The following is a 19,955-nucleotide window of genomic DNA, read 5'->3' as shown; positions in this document are numbered from 1 at the left end:
TCTGGGGGCTTGTGTCCCAAACCATAGGGGCTCCAGAGGAGGGATATGGTGATCTCTGTGTGGCAGAAGATTATTCCAGATTCCTCAAGCCCACAAGTGGGAGGAAGAGGTAGATTATAAGACTCACCCATCAAGGGATGACATCTATTTGTTTCATTGGTATATTACTTGTCCCAGAGCCATATCTATTGCTCAAAAACTGAGTGGAAAAAAGCACTCATTGCCCAGCAAGAAGGTACCAGTTATGCCTTCATGCTTCTCTTTTCCTGCTCCTCTTTTTATTTTAATGTGGTCAATTGGTTTCTTTTATTTTTTATTTTATTGAAGTATAGTTGATTTGCATCCTTTCTTGCTCTTATATTGATGCCAGAAGGAGAATTTGACCAGTAAGACCCTGTGGATGGGTTTCCCAGGTGGTGCTAGTGGAAAGGAACCCACCTGCCAATGCAGGAGACAAAAGAGATGCAGTTTGATCCCTGGGTCAGGAAGAGCCCCTGGAGGATACATGGCAACCCACTCCAGTATTCTTGCCTGGAGAATCCACATGGACAGAGGAACCTGGTGGGCTACAGTCCATAGGGTCGCAAAGAGTCGGACACGACTGAAGTGACTTAGCATGCACACACCCTGTGAATACAATCTCAGAGGCAGCCGTGTGTGAATTCCTCTTCCAGCAGTAGTCAGGGTACTTCCCCTATCCAATGGCAAAAAACAAGAGCTAAACACTCACTTAGTGCTTACTCTGTGTCACCTTGTGAGTGCTTTATATGTGTAACCTCATTTTATGTTTACAACAATCTTCTTGGGCAGGTGTTGTGATGCTCTTCAGTTTACAGATGAGAAAACTGGAGGTTGGGAGCATTAAGTTGTCCGTGTTCATATGGCAGGAGAGCTTGGATTCGAACCTAGACAGTTGGGTTTTGAGATCCATATGTGGAACCAGTATGCCACCCTGCCTCCACGTCGGATCATTTTTAGTACCCTTTCTCCACCTGATCTTTTAAAATGTCTTGAAGCCTGTTTGTGGAGCACTGACCTTGATTCCAGAGTCTCTTGGGGCATGGCTTGGAGGTGCTCACCCTGGTCTTCTATTAGCCAATTCCAAGAAGTCAAGACACCGAGTCAGATCTGAGCCAATGCACTGTGGCCCAATGCAATGTTCCCTCCAACGAAGCTGTCTTGCATGAAATATTATGGAGATCTGGTTGTAAATTCTCCTCATAAAAATCTGCAATAAATGGAAACAATTTCTGAAGTTATTATTAGTAAGGAAAAGTCATTGAATCTGTGTTGCACTATCCTTTAGAAATGATATGATACCTCTGTTTATTGATTTATGGGCCACACATTTGTGCATAAACGATTTTTTAACTCTGTCACATACCTCATAAAATGAGCAGGACCAATTTACAAATGATGTAACAGTCTCTCTTCTCCCAGAGGAGCTTTCTCCTTCCTGCCTGACAGACTCAGTGCCTTAAACCCAGCAGCCCATCTCTTAAGCATTCATTGTTGGCTGTGATTATTTTTTCAGGATTGTGCTCATCACTTTTAACCATATTTATAAGGAGCGAGATATTATATTAAACCAGTGGATTGATGCAGTATTTAGATTAAAAACATTCCATTTTTGGCTCCACTTTGCCATGTTTCAGCCAAGTATACATATATCTATGAAATGCAGTTTAGATTTTCATTCACTTCTTGCTGGTTTTCTGCTAATTCATTTTCCCTTTGCTTTGTAGAAGATTCCCTTCTGTCTGGACATTTTCAACTCTTGAGAATTCCAGTAATATATGCTCTAAGAGAGGCAAATAATCCCACAGATGAGTCAGGTAGTCACATTCAAGGACAACAATCTGTTAGAAGTTAGCACAGTGTGTGTTGTAAGGATGCCATCTTGGCCAACGCATGATAGAGGAACAACTAACTTCATGTTTTAATGATCTGAAAGGGCTGTTCCTATGCACAGCCCTGTTCCTTAGATTTACAGATTGGAAACTGGGGAGGGAAATGTGTCTTGCCTGGAAAAGGTTAAAATAGATTTGTAACCAAAGAGATATGTCTAAGGGAGATTTTTTTTTTTCCTTTGAGACTTAAATAAGCTAAAAAAAAAAAACCTGCCCTTCACTTAGATGGATTGAGTCCAGGTTTTCCCTTTTTAAAAAATAATTGAAACTGGAGACCCCCACCTCTAAGAGCAAAGGTCTGCTCTGAGGAGTTCTGTGTATGCGAGATCAGGTTTCCCTTGCAAACAGGATTGGATTGGAAACCAGCCTGAACCGACCTCCCATCCCCACCTCACCCTGCCCCCAACCTGGAAATGAACCCAGGGAATCACTTCAAAGTCTCAAATCTTCAGTGTAACTAAAGTACAATAGCCCTCCCCCCACCAAAAAAAGTGGGCTATCTCTAACACTCTTAGAAACTGAGCTAGCTCCAGCTGGCTGGAAGCTACATTTGTTAGGACTAAATATAAGGAGAATAATATGAGTTACAACTCAAAGGAAAATTTTACACGTGGGCTTCTTGAGTGTATAGCTTTCGTCTATATTGATCTGACTAACGACTATCCACTTTGCAAAAGAAGTAGCAGATTTTACTCAGCAGGATGGGGGAAGGGCAAACCTACTCTAAATGGAACCTACAGATCCTTCATGTGTGTCTGTGTGTGCATGTGTGTGTTGGGGTGGGCGATGTGTGTGGAGGGTGGGCAGGATAGGGATAGTGCGATTTGAGTTAAATCTCTTGCAATCATTTTCAACTTGACAACAAGATAACATATCCCTGAAGAGCCTTGAATATCAGCAGAAGCTAATTATACAGTGGATGGGCTGGGGCCACTCTGTCTTATCATCTCTCTCTGCAAACTCTGCATTTTAAAAGTCTTCCAACCAACACAAAGACTACCTAGCACACTACTGCTACTCAAAAGCCACTCCAGTGATGAATCTCCTGAGGGACACCTTCTGCTACCTCCTACCCCCCATCTCTCACCCCCACCACACACAACAGGCTTCATGATTACTCATGTTGTCAGCATCTGGAAGGCAAGTGAACATCTTCCAAGATGAAACAGGTCTTGGGGTTTTGGTTGCATAAGTGAATTGTTAAGTGACTTTGTCTTTTCAATCCACATGCCTAAGATGTAAATGCAATAAAGACATTTGTCTGCCAAGTCAGACTCCAGTCTTCTCATACCCACTGGTCCCAGAGACTTCAGGTTAGCTATGTGTGTTCTTGAGAACAGAAATGTTTTCTTGTTCCTAATTTTTTATTAATTTGCTTTCAAAAGCTTGAATTTCTGATTCAGGGCCTAGAAGTCTTAACAAGAAAAGTACAAAAGGCAGTGGAAATATGAATCCGTGTTTCCACCACACGGAACAAAAAGATTCAGGTTGAAACTGACTCAAAGTGGAATCCCATTTGAAAGTAGAATTTGCAGTAGGTACCAATGGCCTTTGAGTATCTGTGGGGAATTAATTTTTTTTCCAAGTTACAAAAAAGGGGTTCTTTGGATAAACAAAGATTTGAGGGAAAACATACTGAAACTGCTGTCAATCCGAGACAAAAATATTCAGAGTGGTAATGAGAGACATTTGGAAGAAATAGCATTGCAGATCTGAGTGCTTGATTTTAAGGAAGCAATCTATTTTTTTTTTTCTCAAAGAAAACCTTTTGAACTTTCAGAACTCCATTCATTTGTGTTGATCCAATTTTTCAAGGCTAAAAAGGCCATCTGGGTGAAATTGACACTCGTTTTTGGGCATACATTACATGTTAGAACCAGATTACTGTTTTCCTGAACCCTCTCCACTGTTTCTTCCTCACTGATGAGTCATTACATTGGGAGTTGCCACCTCAGGTCACCCGAGAAAGTCTCCATAGATCACTGTGGCTGGAATCTGTCACTTTTGACTGGCCCTTGTTTTGAAGTTTGGGATCTGGTGTTAGGGATGTCGGCGCCTGTTGATCTTTCTGCTGGAAGTCCTGGCATGGACTACTTGTTTAGCTTTTAGAGCCTTTTGGTTGATTAGACAGAGTGATTAAATCTCCCGGATATGTTCACTTACATTTAGTGTTCTCGGACATTAATTTTAATGCTCTCTAAATGACTTGGCTTGATAAGGTGTTAAGTGACCTAAATGGATAGAAAACAGCTCAGGAACCTCAAACAGGCTTTCCCCTTGACTTGGTTGGGGGAGTTTCTGAACCAGAGACCTAGTGGGGAGAAGTCATCAGTATATTTTTCCATCTCTTCTTACTGGCAGGAGGCTACTGGTTACTTGGTTTATGGGAAGGTTGTGAGTGAGCATGGCGTGATATGAAAGGGGAAACTGATTGCCAAACGGGCAAGCTTCAATCGCAGTGCATCCCTCAGACATTATTGAGAGAAACATTTCATTTCTGAAGATAAATCTGGTTTAACTACTAAAAAACAAAGCAATTTCCCCAAAGAGAAGTCATTCTGTACGTGGCTATTTCTTTTCTCTGCTGACCCCAAAGAAGGCAACAATTTTTAATCTCCCAAAACAGCACGGTTTCTGTGACTTGCCTTTCAGAATCAAGTATTTCATATTCAGCTCGCATCTCTGGGCCAGTTGTACCTGAAAATCACATCTGAAGAGGAAAATGTCAATTGACCCTTAATAATTGGCATTAGCTAAAAAATGATTTCTAATCTATGGTGACTCTACTGCCTAGAGTTCTCATTAGATCACCATCAATACATATTAAACTGTGTGATAAAATCAAGATCATCCAAAAAATATTTTAGTTCTTATTTAATGACATTTGAATCATTGTCACATGTGATAAAAGAATGAGGGTTGTGTGATTCAGCTAATGACATCTTAACTAATTTGAAAAAATCTTACAAAAGAATTCCCAGCTAATGATGATGGACTTGCTTCGTTTTGATAAGTAAAACTGTTGTCAGAAAAAGTTAATAGAGAAATTCTGTTTCAAAGTTACACTCTGTTGATTTTATATAAGCACGTCTTAAGTTTTCTAAAATCTATGTTACATAAAATGACATTTGGAGGACAAATTATGGGTCTTTTGGTTTAAAAAGCATTCACTGGGTAGCCACTCGGGACGGTTACCAGAGATGCTGACAGGGAGAGGACAGAATTATGGAGACTAGTGCAGCCAGCAGGCAGGCACATGAATAGCAATGCTTTAAGATAGAAAAGATACATGCAATAGGGGGAGTGTGTACAAAGTGTTAGGGACACATAGAGAAGGAGAAGTTTCATTCTATGGTGGAGATAACATTAGAGGTTGGTATGAACCAGAATAAGATGGCAGGGAGCCCAAAGGACAAGGGAGGAAGTTACAGGAGTGACCAGTTTGAACAAAAGTATGAAGACATGAAAATTGATGATCTATGTTATAAAAGAAGGTGCTGTGATACAAAGCTGAATAAGTAGCTTGGGGGTCAATTGTAGGACAATGCTGGATGTTGGCTGATGTGACAGTTGAATGTTACTCTTCCAGCCCTGCAGGCATACAGTCAAATAGTTAAAGTCAAGGAATGTGATGCGTCTATAATACTAGGCCCAATGTGGTCAGTTGGGGGAGCTGGAATGAAAGAGGGAAGTAAGGCTGGCAAAAGAGAAGGGAGGCTAGTGGGGTCGGCGGGTGGTAGGGATTAATGGAAATGTATTACCAAATTCAGACTTAAATTGAGGAAAGTATGGAAAATGACTAAACCATTCAGGTATGACCTAAATCCAATCCCTTATGATTATACAGTGGAAGTGAGAAATAGATTTAAGGGCCTAGATCTGATAGATAGAGTGCCTGATGAACTATGGATTGAGGTTCGAGACAAGGATCAAGACCATCCCCATGGAAAAGAAATGCAAAAAAGCAAAATGGCTGTCTGGGGAGGCCTTACAAATAGCTGTGAAAAGAAGAGAAGCAAAAAGCAAAGAGAAAAGGAAAGATATAAGCACCTGAATGCAGAGTTCCAAAGAATAGCAAGAAGAGATAAGAAAGCCTTCCTCAGAGATCAATGCAAAGAAATAGAGGAAAATAACAGAATGGGAAAGACTAGAGATCTCTTCAAGAAAATTAGAGATACCAAGGGGACATTTCATGCAAAGATGGGCTCGATAAAGGACAGAAATGGTATGGACCTAACAGAAGCAGAAGACATTAAGAAGAGGTGGCAAGAATACACAGAAGAACTGTACAAAAAGATCTTCACAACCCAGATAATCATGATGGTGTGATCACTGACCTAGAGCCAGACATCCTGGAATGTGAAGTCAAGTGGGCCTTAGAAAACATCACTATGAACAAGCTAGTGGAGGTGATGGAATTCCAGTTGAGCTATTTCAAATCCTGAAAGATGATGCTGTGAAAGTGCTACACTCAATATGCCAGCAAATTTGGAAAACTCAGCAGTGGCCACAGGACTGGAAAAGATCAGTTTTCATTCCAATCCCAAAGAAAGGCAATGCCAAAGAATGCTCAAACTACCGCACAATTGCACTCATCTCACATGCTAGTAAAGTAATGCTCAAAATTCTCCAAGCCAGGCTTCAGCAATACGTGAACCATGTACTTCCTGATGTTCAAGCTGCTTTCCCGCCGTATCATGGAAAAAGCAAGAGAGTTCCAGAAAAACATCTATTGCTGCTTTCTTGACTATGCCAAAGCCTTTGACTGTATGGATCACAATCAACTGTGGAAAATTCTGAAAGAGATGGGAATACCAGACCACCTGACCTGCCTCTTGAGAAATTTGTATGCAGGTCAGGAAGCAACAGTTAGAACTGGACATGGAACAACAGACTGGTTCCAAATACGAAAAGGAGTACGTCAAGGCTGTATATTGTCACCCTGCTTATTTAACTTATATGCAGAGTACATCATGAAAAACGCTGGACTGGAAGAACCACAAGCTGGAATCAAGATTGTGGGGAGAAATATCAATAACCTCAGATATGCAGATGACACCACCCTTATGGCAGAAAGTGAAGAGGAACTAAAAAGCTTCTTGATGAAAGTGAAAGAGGAGAGTGAAAAAGTTAGCTTAAAGCTCAACATTCAGAAAACGAAGATCATGGCATTTGGTCCCATCACTTCATGGGAAATAGATGGGGAAACAGTGGAAACAGTGTCAGACTTTATATTTTTGGGCTCCAAAATCACTGCAGATGGTGACTACAGCCATGAAATTAAAAGACGCTTACTGCTTGGAAGAAAAGTTATGACCAACCTAGATAGCATATTTAAAAGCAGAGACATTACTTTGCCAACTAAGGTCCGTCTAGTCAAGGCTATGGCTTTTCCTGTGGTCATGTATGGATGTGAGAGTTGGACTGTGAAGAAAGCTGAGCACTGAAGAATCTATGCTTTTGAACTGTGGTGTTGGAGAAGACTCTTGAGAGTCCCTTGGACTGCAAGGAGATCCAACCAGTCCATTCTGAAGGAGATCAGCCCTGGGATTTCTTTGGAAGGAATGATGCTAAAGCTGAAACTCTAGTACTTTGGCCACCTCATGCGAAGAGTTGACTCATTGGAAAAGACTCTGATGCTGGGAGGGATTGGGGGCAGGAGGAGAAGGGGATGACAGAGGATGAGATGGCTGGATGGCATCACTGACTCGATGAACGTGAGTCTGAGCGAACTCCGGGAGTTGGTGATGGACAGGGAGGCCTGGCGTGCTGGGATACATGGGGTCGCAAAGAGTCGGACACGACTGAGTGACTGAGCTGAACTGAACTGAACTTGGTTTTGGTTTTTTTCTTTGTTTATTGAAGTATAGGTGATTTACAAAGTTGCATTATTTTCAAGTGTACCACAAAGTGATTCATACATATATAAACAATCTTTTTCAGATTCTTTCCCCTTACAGGTTGTTACAAACTATTGAGTAGAGCTCCCTATGCTATACAGCAGGTCCTTGTTGTTTATCTATTTTATGTATAATAGTGTGTATATCTTTATCTTTTTTATGTGTGCATATGTTAATCCCAAACTCCTAATTTATCTCCCACCCCTCTCCCCTTGATAACCATAAGTTTGTTTTCTATGTCTGTGAGTCAGTTTCCAATTTGTATGTAGATTCATTTGTATCATTTTTTTTTAGATTCCACATATAAATATTAGAATTATTTGTCTCTATCTGTCTGACTTACTTCACTTAGTATGATAATCTCTAGGCCCATCCATGTTGCTACAAATGACATTATTTCATTCTTTTTAATGGCTAAATAATATTCTACTATATATATGTACCATGCCTTCTTTATCCATTCCTCTGTCAATGGACATATATGTTGTTTCCATGTCTTAGCTATTGTAAACATTGCTGCTATGAACATTGGTATGCATGAATCTTTTCAAATTATGATTTTCTCTAGATACAAATCCGGGGCGGGGGGGGGAATTTAGACAAAAGAAGCAGGTGCCTGACATTTGTATGGTGAATGATCAGCACAGACACTCATCCATCCATCAACCTAGGTGATGGCCATGTGCCTTGTATGTGCCATGCACTGGACTCAAAGCTGCAGAAGTAGAGGAGAGTAATAAAACAGTGCCCCTAGCCCTCGGGGGCTCACAGAGTGTGAGACAAAGACATAAACAATCCATTCCCATGCAAAGGGGTCAGTGCTGGGCTCTGGGGCCTGTAAAGGTGGCAGCAAGGAGGGCAAGGATTGAGTTTTCTCATGTAGGCTCAGGAAAGCTTCTCAAAGGGGCAGAAACATGAGCTGGATCTCATCTCTGTGAAAATCAAAGGTTTGCCAAGGATCACAGTGTTTACAAAGAGGAGCCTCCAAACCACCTTAAGTGAAAATCACAGTATATGTGGCCCTGCAGAGTCGGGACTGTGTAAGGGAAGAAGAGGGGCTTCGAGGAGCTTCAGGTAGGATGGGCTCAAAGATGAGATGGAACTGGATGGGGAGGAGAGGCTGGGCATTGTAATGAGGAAGCCAGAAAGCAGAGAATATATCTTTCCTTTCTTCTCAGGGCAAGAAGCATCTGACCAGATATTACCAGTATCTATTTTGAAGGCTTGGAGTGAAGGATCATGGAATCCATAGTTATTTTAAAAATTTTTTTCATTGTGATAAAATATACATAACATAAAATTTGGCATCTTAACTATTTTAAGTGTACATTTGAGAAATATTAAATTCATTCACTTTGTTATGCAACCATTACCACCATCCACCCTGTAACTCTTTTCATCTTGTAAAATTGAAACTCTACACCCATTAAACAATAATTCCCAATTCTCCACTACCCCAAGCCCCTGGCAATCACCATTATACTTTCTGTCCTTATGACTTTGACTACTGTAAATAGCTCATTCAAGTGGAATCACACAGTATTTGTATTTTATGACTGGCTTATTTCACCTAGCATGATGTCCTCAGCGTTCATCCATCTTGTAGCATGTGTCAGAATTTCCCTTTTTAAGGCTGAATAATATTCCATTGTGTGGATGGACCACATCTTATTCATCCATTCATTGGTTAATAGATACAGATTACTTCTGCATTTTAGCTATTATGAATAATGCTGCTATGAACCTGATCATACAAACACTTTTTCAAGACAGTTGTCCATTCTTTTGGGTATATACCACAAAGCGGAATTGCTGGATCATATGGTAATTCTATTTTTAATATTTTGAGGAACTGCTATACTGCTTTACATAGCAACTGTACGATTGCCACCAAGAGTGCATAGGGGTTCTAATTTCTCCAAATCCCCATCAATACATTGTTTTATGATATTTTGATAGTAGCGTCCTTAGGGTGTAAGGTGGTATCTCACTGTGGTTTTGATTTTCATTTTCCTGATGATTAGTGATGTTGAGCAGTTTTTCATGTTATTGGCTATTTGGATATCCTCGGGAAAATGTCTATTCCAGTCCTTTGCCCATTTTTGAATCAGGTTGTTTGGAATTTTGTGGTTGAGTTTTAGGGGTTATCTACATAGTCCAGATACTAGTCTCTTATAATATATATGATTGCAGATATTCTCTCATATTCTGTGGATGGCCTTTTTATTCTTTGGACAGTTTTTTGATGCACGTGCTTGCATGCTAAGTTGCTCATTTGTGTCCAACTCTTTGCGACCCCGTGGACTGTAGCCCACCAGGCTCCTCTGTCCATGGGATTCTCCAAGCAAGAATACTGGAATGGGTTGCCATGCCCTCCTCCCGAGTATCTTTCCAACCCAGATCTTTTATGTCTCCTGCACTGGCAGGTGGGTTCTTTACCACTAGTGCCACCTGCAAAGCCCTTTTGATGCACAAAACTATAATTCTCACAAAGTCCAGTTTGTCTATGTTTGTTGATGTCATTGTTACCTGTGCTTTTGGTATCATATCCAAAAAATCATTGCCAAATCCAATATTGTGAAGCTTTTGTTTTGTTTGAGGTCTGACATTTAGGTCCTTGATCCATTTTGAGTTCATTTTTGTATCTGTTTTAGGTAAGAATCCAATTTCGTTCTTCTGCAAGTGGATAGTCAGCTTTCCCAGCACCATTTGTTGAAAAAGGAGGCCATGACTAGTGTCATTAATTGTTAAAATGGATTTGAACCAGTCATGACCCCCACCTGTTTCTGTATACTTTGGAAGAACAAAAGAGGGAGCACATTTCTCAACCCATCCCAATCCATGTGACTAAAAAGAAATGACCCTGACAAGATTTGAATAACTCACAAAGATGGTTTGCGGAAGACATTCTGAACACAACACCCTGCTTTTTTCACGTTACCCATCACAGCCCTTGGACCTTCTGTGTTCTCTTCTTTCCCCAGCACTCCTGCAGAGCTCCTGCAGCTCTCCCCATGGGGAATTGCTGTCCATCTCTGCTCAATGTTTGTCTGCAGTCCTAACTAATTGCTAGTGGCAGGTCTGAGATTGGGCTTTGATTGCCTAGAAACGTGTCAGTTACTTGATGAAGCAGGAGGAATTAACCCTTGAGTGTCTGTAGCCTGGCCATCAGGAATGTGTGTAGGAACCACCCTCATATCTGTTGGTGAGCGCAGCCACAAGGCTTCACCTCTTGCAGCCCCTACCATTGACATAGATTAAAACTGGGGTGTCAATTGAAGCTCTAGTGAAGGGGACTCTCAGGGGTTGAGGCTGAGGCCTGTTGAAATAAAGGGAGGTAATCTCCAAGATGTCAAACAAGCCCATGCGTGTAGAAAGGTCACTGCTGTTTTTTACTGGTGTCACCCCAAAGACACAGTCCTCAAATAACAATTTTTGTGAAATGGAATGAAAACTTTACTTCTTTTCTTGACAATTAATAAGGATAATTGCTTGCTAAGTAAAATGCACAAGCCAGTTGTTAGACTGCAGCATCAACTTTCAAATTGCACTCAGCACTCTCCACTCAAGACACTTGATAGGGTTTAAATAAACAGTAAAAAATAGGGTGCTCAAATAACATGCTTTTTGTAGTAGATGAAGGTAACCATAGCCTGTCCTTCCAGCAGCACACAAGTCTTGGGTTTGGCGTCCTGCTGCATCATGTAGCTCAGCAATAAAATAATGACAAATCAACAGTTCCTATCCATTGAGCACCTACTAAGCTTATACAGTAAAATAGAAAGGCATGATTTTACTTAATTGTTTCAGCAGCCTTCAAGGTAGACATTCTTCTTTTTACAATGGGGGGAGATGAGAAGAGAGAAGTAACTTGTCTGCATTCACACTGCCAGCACATCCAGGTCTCACTGCACTATCCTAGGCTGCCATGGAACTGTGTGACTAGAGACAGACCAGCCTGACAGTTAAGAACCATATGCTCATGGCCTACTCCTTGCTCTATGTCTCACCTTCTATAGTGATGGCCTTTTAGATGTTTCACCCCTTCCTGATCTGGCTTTTTGCAAAATTAATCCTCCCTAGAATAGAGAGTAGGGTTAGAAGAGGACATGAGGAAGACCTTGGGGATCCAGGTAGCCTTCTATTTCTTGACCTGGATGGAGTTCACTTTGAAATCCATCAGTTCTTATAATTTTGTATGTATGTCATTTTTGTTTAGTTGCTCAGTTTGTCTGACTCTTTGCAACCCCGTGGACTGTAGCCCACCAGGCTACTCTGTTTGGGATTTCCCAGGCAAGAATACTGGAGTCGGTTGCCATTTCCTTCTCCCAGGGATCTTCCTGACCCAGGGATCGAACCTTCGTCTCCTACATTGACAGGTGAGTTATTTACCACTGAGCCACCAGGGAAGCCCCTTTGTATGTATACTGTACTTTTAAAAAATCTTACCCTATTTTCCTCTGATTTCTGTCTCTTTGATTCACACTTTGAATCGATCATTCAGTTTCCTGCTAGCTGGCCAGGAGAAAGGTTCTATGACAAAGTAGCAAGAGACTGGATGCTACATGGCCAAGTGGCCCACACGTAGATCAATCTGGAACTTCTGTTGAGTATTGTGTGCTTTAAATTATTGAAATAAATTAAGCTGTCCCTACAATGTGGCCCTATCACAAACTGGTCTTTTGCATCAAATCCCAATGATTTACTCCAAGCCCTGGATGTGCTCTGGTCAGACCTATGAGCAAAGCCTTATCATTTGTATGAAGTGGCTTCTAAAACAGAAAATTGGCTCTTTGGGATACTTCATAGCACATCTCACTTAGAAAAGGTCAGAAAGCAACTTACTGCATTGATTTACCCCAGGACCAAAGTCAGATAAAAGTTTATGTAAGGGTAAGAGTGTTTCTCTCCTCACTCTTCATTTCCCAAAGGGTATGGAGCAGTGCAATGAATTCCTTTGGCCCCACGGAACTCCCAGGGCACATTAGCAAAAGGGTGGTGGTAACTGATCCTCTGATGTTTGTTGAATATCACATATGTGCTTGGGCTTCCCAGGTGGCTCACTGGTAAAGAATCTGCCTGTAATGTAGGAGACCTGGGTTCAATCCCTGGGTTGGGAAGATCTCCTGGACAAGGAAATGGCAACCCACTCCAGTATTCTTGTCTGGAAAATTCCATGGACAGAGGAGCCTGGTGGGCTAGAGTTAACAGCGTTGCAACAAGTTGGACTTGACTGAGCAATTGAGTGCACACACACAGTGTTAGTCACTCAGTCATGTCTGATTCTTTGCGACCCTGTGGACTGTAGCTCGCCAGTCTCCTCAGTCCATGGAATTCTCTAGGCAAGAATACTGGAATGGGTTGCCATTCCCTTCTCCAGTGGATCTTCCTGACTCAGGGATTGAACCCAGGTCTCCTGCATTGCAGGCAGATTCTTTACCATCTGAGCCACAATATTTGCTTAGCAAATATATTCTCCTCTTGGTCCTGGCTAAGTAAGCACATTTATGTCCATTTCACAGATCATGAAAATGAAAACCAGAGCAAGAAAGTAGTTCACCAAGAACGTGTGAGTTGAAGGTGGCAGAACATAGTTTAAAACTTAGCCTATGGTATTATATACCCAAATCACTTAGAGGGAGGATATAGGTAGATGAATTGAGTCAAATAACTAATTATCATTCAAATTAAAATTTGTCTCTCTTAATGCAAATTAAAAACTACAATGAGGTACCATCTCACACTCACATATTACAGTCAGAATGGTCATCCTTAAAAAGTCTAAAAATAACATGCTGAAGAGCATGTGGAGAAAAGGGAACCCTCCTACATGGCTTGTGAGAATGTAACTTTATATAACCACTATGGAGAACAGTATGGAGGTTACTCAAAAAAGTAAAAATAGAGTTGCCCTATGATCCAGCAATCCACTCATGGGCATATATCCTATGTTCACAGCAGCACAAAAATTGACAGTTGCCAAGACATGGAGACAACCTAAATGTCCATCAAAAGATGAATGGATATAGAAGATGGTATACATATATGCATGCATACATACATGGACTTTCTGGGTGGCTCAGCAGTAATCTGCCTGCAATGCAGGAAATACAGAAGATGTGGGTTTGATATCTGGATCGAGATCCCCTGGAGGAGGGCATGGCAACCCTCTCCAGTATTCTTGCCTGGAGAATCCCATGGACAAAGGAGCCTGGCAGGCTATAGTCCATAGGGTCGAAAAGAGTCAGACACAACTAAAGGGACTTAGCATGCATGCACACACACACATATGCACAATGGGATATTACTCAGCCATACAAAAGAATGAAATAATGTCATTTGAAACAACATGAATAGACCTAGAGATTATTACACTAAGTGAAGGGAGTCAGAAAGACAAATATCCTGTGATATCACTTATATATGAAATGTAAAATATGACGCAAGTGAACCTATCTGCAAAACAGAAACAGACCCACAGACATAGAGAACAGACTTGTAGTTGCCAAGGGGGAGGGGATGGGAGAGGATGGTTTGGGAGTTTGGGGTTAACAGATGCAAACTAGTATATACAGACTGGATTAACAATAAGGTCCTACTGTATAACACAGGGAACTGTATTTAATATTCTGTGATAAACCATCATGGAAAAGAATAGGAAAAAGAATGTGTATGTATGTATATATATATATGTGTGTGTGTATATATATATATATATATATATATATATATATATATAGCTAATGTATAACTAAATCACTTTGTTGTATGGTAGAAATTAACACAACATGGTAAATCAACTATTGTTGCTGTTCAGTTGCTCAGTCGTGTCCGACTCTTTGCGACCCCATGGACTGCAGCATCCCAAACTTCCCTGTCCTTCATTGTCTCCTGGAACTTGCTCAAACTCATGCCCATTGAGTCAGTGAAGCTATCTAACCATATACTTCAACTTAAAAAAAATGAAAAGGAAAAAAAAGAATCTGTCTCTCTTGTCAAAAAGAAACTTTGACCACATTTGTTTTGCATATTGACAAGCAGAAATTATAAAGACTTGGAATTGGAGGATTTAGCTCCTGACTCTGCCCCACACTGTGGAACCTTGGATAAGTCCTTTTATCATTTTAAGCCTCAATTTCTTTATCTGTAAAATAGGGATAGCAAAGCCTACCTATCTCACAGGGTTTTTAAGAAGATCATATGATATAGGACAGTGTTTTAAAATAAAATAATGTTGTTGTATGTGAAGGAGGAATGATGGGAATACAAGCTAAACAGTGACAGCACACAACAGGGGCAAAGAGCAAGTATTCCGGGGGGAGGGTCAGAAGAGGGAGCAACCACATCTGGATGTGGAATACAGAAGACTTCCTGGGGGAACCAACCTTTGAATGGAGTCTTGAAGGATGGAAGAGATGTGAATATGCAGCACTGGGTTGGGGGCTGGATGTGAAAGAGGGAAGGATGAGCTTAAGCAGCAAGTTAAGGCTTGGAAATCCTGTGATGTGTATGGGGAACAGCAAGCAGCTTAGTTTGGATGGAAGAGATACTACATGAAGCGGGGGATGATAACAGCAAAATATTGATACAGAAAGGTGGTGCTTTTGAGCTGTCTAGACTCCCGTGAAGGATGATTTTGAATGCCAGGACAAGGCAGTAGGGCTTTTTTTGTTTTTAATTGCAAACTAATTGAAACCTTTGAAGGTTTTGCCATGGAAGTGGTGTGAGTAAGGAGGCCTGTGCATAGGGCTGTATTTCAGGAGAGGCACTCAGCCATCGTGTGGTGAGTGGCAGCACAGATTCAACCATTGGGTAGAATGGCAGGGGTGCAGGGACACTCAGGGAGATCACTACAGTATCCCACCAGGGGGTGATGCTGACTGGAACAGCCACAGAAGATGGAGCAGCCAGTAACATCTATACAGCTTAGAAACAAGATGAGATGCAGAGAACAAAGAATAGGAAGGAGCCAAAGATGGTTCAATGCCTGGTGCGATGGTCTTTAGTACATAAGAGACTTCAGACCCACTGCTAGTGTCTGGAGAACTGAGCCTCCCAGTCTGGGCACGCGGGTGAAATTGCTTCTACTACTACACGGGGACAAAGACGTAAAAGATCACTTAAGCTTGGGTTGAATAAAACCTCTGTAAGCAGAGCTTCTCCATTTTATGGTTGTTAATAACATAGTCACAATTCCATCTATCAAAATAGCTCCCAATAATATATTTATATGTTAGTCACTCAGTTGTGTCCAACTCTGCGATCTCATGGACTGTAGCCTGCCAGACTCCTCTGTCCATGGGATTTTCCAGGCAAGGATACTAAGTGGGTTGCCATTTCCTTCTCCAATCTGCAAATCACAAGTTCCAGCATGAGTGATACTGTAGCTTGCTGCTACACAGCCCGCTGCTCTCTGGGGGTTAATACGCTGTGAAGACACTTCTGCATCTTTAAACGAACGAAACACATTTCCTCAGACCTCTGGCCTTGTCTCAGTCCCACTGTTAATATCATAGACTCAGCCAAATGCTATCAGAGAAGTATGATTTATACATGAAATATATTGTCAGAAATGGTTGGGAAAAAATGCGTGAGGGAAAGGGGCATTTCATTTGTCTTCATGTAGCTGTTTAAAATCAGCGAGAGTAGCAAGATGACTGGATTCGTCAATAAACCTTTGAGAAAGCATTAGGAAACTGACATGACATCTCTTGATGGACCATTACTACCTGCTTCGGATGCCAAGTACTTTCATCCACTCCAAAGGTATATTAGATTAACGAGGCAGGAAAGGTGGACCTGGGAAATAAAAGCATCATCTAAGCATGGCTTTTATTCTTTGTTAATCATCCCCTTTTTCTTTTTTCTCCTTTCCATTTCAAAAGTTGCTCTGGGCAGAGTGAAGCCTGCTGGAGTTTCAGGAATAAAAAACCCATGCTATTGGCTCCCCCTGGGTCTCCCTGATTTTCCCCCCCTCCTCCCAGGCCGAGTGATGACAGTTTGAAGTTTGTTGTTGGGTGGCTTCTCCCAGGTGCTTTCCTCCTTCCAACATCCCCTTTTTGCTGAGCTTCAAATGGGTAAATGAGGAGTCAGTGGGCATGTTGTGTTGTTGAAATAGAAACAATGGCTTTTCAAAGGCATGCCACCGAGGTTTGGAAGGTGGCTGAGGGGCATTTCCGGGACCAAGGATATTTCAGCAGTGTGTGGCGAGGGGCTCTGTTCAACAGACCTTGGGCAGCATTCAGGAGACTTTCAACTCCAAACTTTGGCATTTATTTCATGTTAAAGGGGGCAAGAAAAGAAATCGGGAGCATTCTTCAGACGCGAGTCACCAGGAACCCTGCCTGTCTTCTGCACGGAAGCCTGTGTTAATCCGTACAAAATTGATTTATGTCACTGTCGGTGATGTGCTCATGTGGAGACCAGAGAGAACCCCATCGAGATGAAGGGCTGCTCTTCATGCTGCATTTGGATGAAGAACTTAACACCAGAATTGCCCTGCTCTTCTCCCCCTCTCCTTTCTTCTGGGAAAGACACATTTCTGGTGTGTTACAGAATAGTGTTTGCTTAATGATGCCCTTAATGAAAATCCTTGATCAATGATCATTTGTGGGCTTCTCATACAGGAAGCTTGAAAAGCACAATCATTTAGCTAGTAACTATTTTCTCAGGCAAAAGGGGGGAAAATCAATGCTTCAGGTCTGGTGAATATGACAGAAAGCTATGGATGGATGAATGCTAGCTAGACAAAAGCTGCTCATGAGGATGGGTGAGGGGGTGTAAACCAAAGTGATCATTGGCCAAGCAGAGATGAAAAATAGTAAGAGTGAATGCCAGTGTAAACAAATGAGTGAAATGCAATGAGAGAGGAAATAAAGAGTGGATTGGGCGGCAAGGGCATACGCACTGAAATCAACAAGTTGGGAGACCAAACAGGAAAAAGCACAATGTGGAGATCAAAACCGAAATTAAATTGTCTATAAAGGAAGACAGCAAAACAAGGTAAATGGTCATTAAGTCATCAGACACTTGGCAGGCAGGAATTCAATCAGGAATTCAGTGGGGAGGGAATGCTGTGGCAGGGGAAGGGCTGCAGGAGAAATCCCTCCTCTAACCCCCACGTGACAGGCAGGGACCTCAAGAAAGGAGGAGGGAGTCATCTCCAGCACACAGTCCACCAGAGACTCCGAGGGGTGAAGGAGTGGCCAAGAGGTCTGCAGCCAAGCAGAGCATCCTCCACTTTTTGTGAATAAAACCCAAGACCCTTTAGGTCAACACATAGTCTGCTGGTCCTCCCACCCCTACCTTACCTCTAAAATTGTGTATATGTTCTCATGAGTCCAGAAGGCTCCAGTAACTTTGCATTCTGCAGTTTGCAATAGAAAGCCCATGGGTTCCCCACTCCCCACCTTTTAAATGTTCAATTATAATATTTAAAGTTGTTGTTGTTCAACTGCTCAGTCATGTCCGACTCTTTGTGACTCCCATGGACTGCAGCACGCCGGGCTTCCCTGTCCTTCACTGTCTCTGGGAGTTTGTTCAAACTCGTGTCCATTGAGTCAATGATGCCATCGATGATGCCATAATATTTAGAGTGCCTTTTCAAATTCCACAACTCCAGAATCTGACATGCCCCCACCTTGGGGGAATGTAGCCCCTAGTCCTCACTGAGAGTCAACGACCTAGTGTATCTTTGAATAGATCCTAAGAGCCAATTAACATGAATCTTTAAAGACAGATTCTTAGAGTTATCAATATCCTTAGTATAACATTTCCCTTTAAAAATGGAGAAACTGAGGCCCATGGTGATGTCTAAGCTCAGACTTGCAGTTAAAGGCTGAATCCTGAGCCCCAATTGGCTATTTCTGCCTCTTTTCATTAATTTCCAATTCACCTTGGGGTGAGTTGAAATATAACTGGGCTTGATCTGGAAATAACAAATCAGTTAAGCCAAAAAATCTTGTTGCCTAAATTATAGAAGAAGAGATGGCATCTGTCTGCTTCAGGATCTCAGTGTAACACAGAAGCTGGGCCTCTCACCTGGCACAGAAACTAGCACATTCTAAAAGTGCGGAAGATACCTAGTGAATAAATGATGGATAAATTCAGAAGTGATCATGAGCAAGCTGCCTGGTTTAGCACATGGCTCACGGTACCCTCTTTCTTGGGTGAGCCTCAGTTTTCTAGTTGGTTCAGAAAGAGCAATGGTGTTCCATCTCAAGCAGTCCTTGTGAGGATCAAATGCATGTGGAAGTGATTTGTAAACAGGGGAATGAGAATATTATACAGAAGAGCCCTGTGAATTTGTTTGATAAGAAGCCCAGAGAACAGAAATAAAGTCCCCTCCTCCTCCCCCACCAAATGGAATTATACAAATCCTCTTCCCACTGTGAGTTCCCTTCAAGCAAAATTGTACCGTACCTAGCTTTATCTCTGTATACTTACCCATAAATCCGTGTGAGTAGATGTGAGTCATTCCCGATAGAGGTGGGGAATGTAGGGAGAATGGAGCTTATGGGGTAGGGAATGAAACGGGAGAGTTAGAACTATGGAAAACAGCTCTAAAATGTGAAGCAAAAATTTAAAGGCAAAGATATCAAAATGAACCACAGTCCCTCACATCTTGATAACACCATGCCTAACATGATATTTACATGATAATTTTCTAAAGTGTTAGTCCTCTTGAAAAGAAAAAGCAAAAAGGGGAGAAATGAACCTTTGAAGAATTAGGCAAAATAAGAATAGACAAGCACAGTTACCTGTAATTAAACTGAAGTATGGTGTGAATGAGCTATTCTTCTTCCTTTAGCCTAGACATATTTATTTAATTACACACATGCCTATATTAAAATACTAGTGTGTGGCATTTGCAAGGCAAGCATATAATAATTATGGCTTGGTTTGCAACAAAGCATTGGTTTGATGACAAAGGGAAGAGAAATTAACATGTGCTTTGAGGTGGGTGTTGGGAGCTTGGGCAAGACCCAAAATGTGGAAGTAAACCACATGACTTTAATCAATGAAAGTTCTTGAATGGAGAACTAGACATAAAAATACAATTACCTCCTCCATATCACGTATAACACAGCAGCACAAATGTAGAAACCTTTAATTGGCAATGCTGGGAGACTGAGATCCATGGAAT

The sequence above is a fragment of the Bos javanicus genome, chromosome X (assembly GCF_032452875.1).
Source record: "Bos javanicus breed banteng chromosome X, ARS-OSU_banteng_1.0, whole genome shotgun sequence".
Taxonomy (NCBI): domain Eukaryota; kingdom Metazoa; phylum Chordata; class Mammalia; order Artiodactyla; family Bovidae; genus Bos; species Bos javanicus.
The sequence above is the reverse complement of the archived record's forward strand: the minus strand, read 5'-3'. Positions refer to the sequence as shown.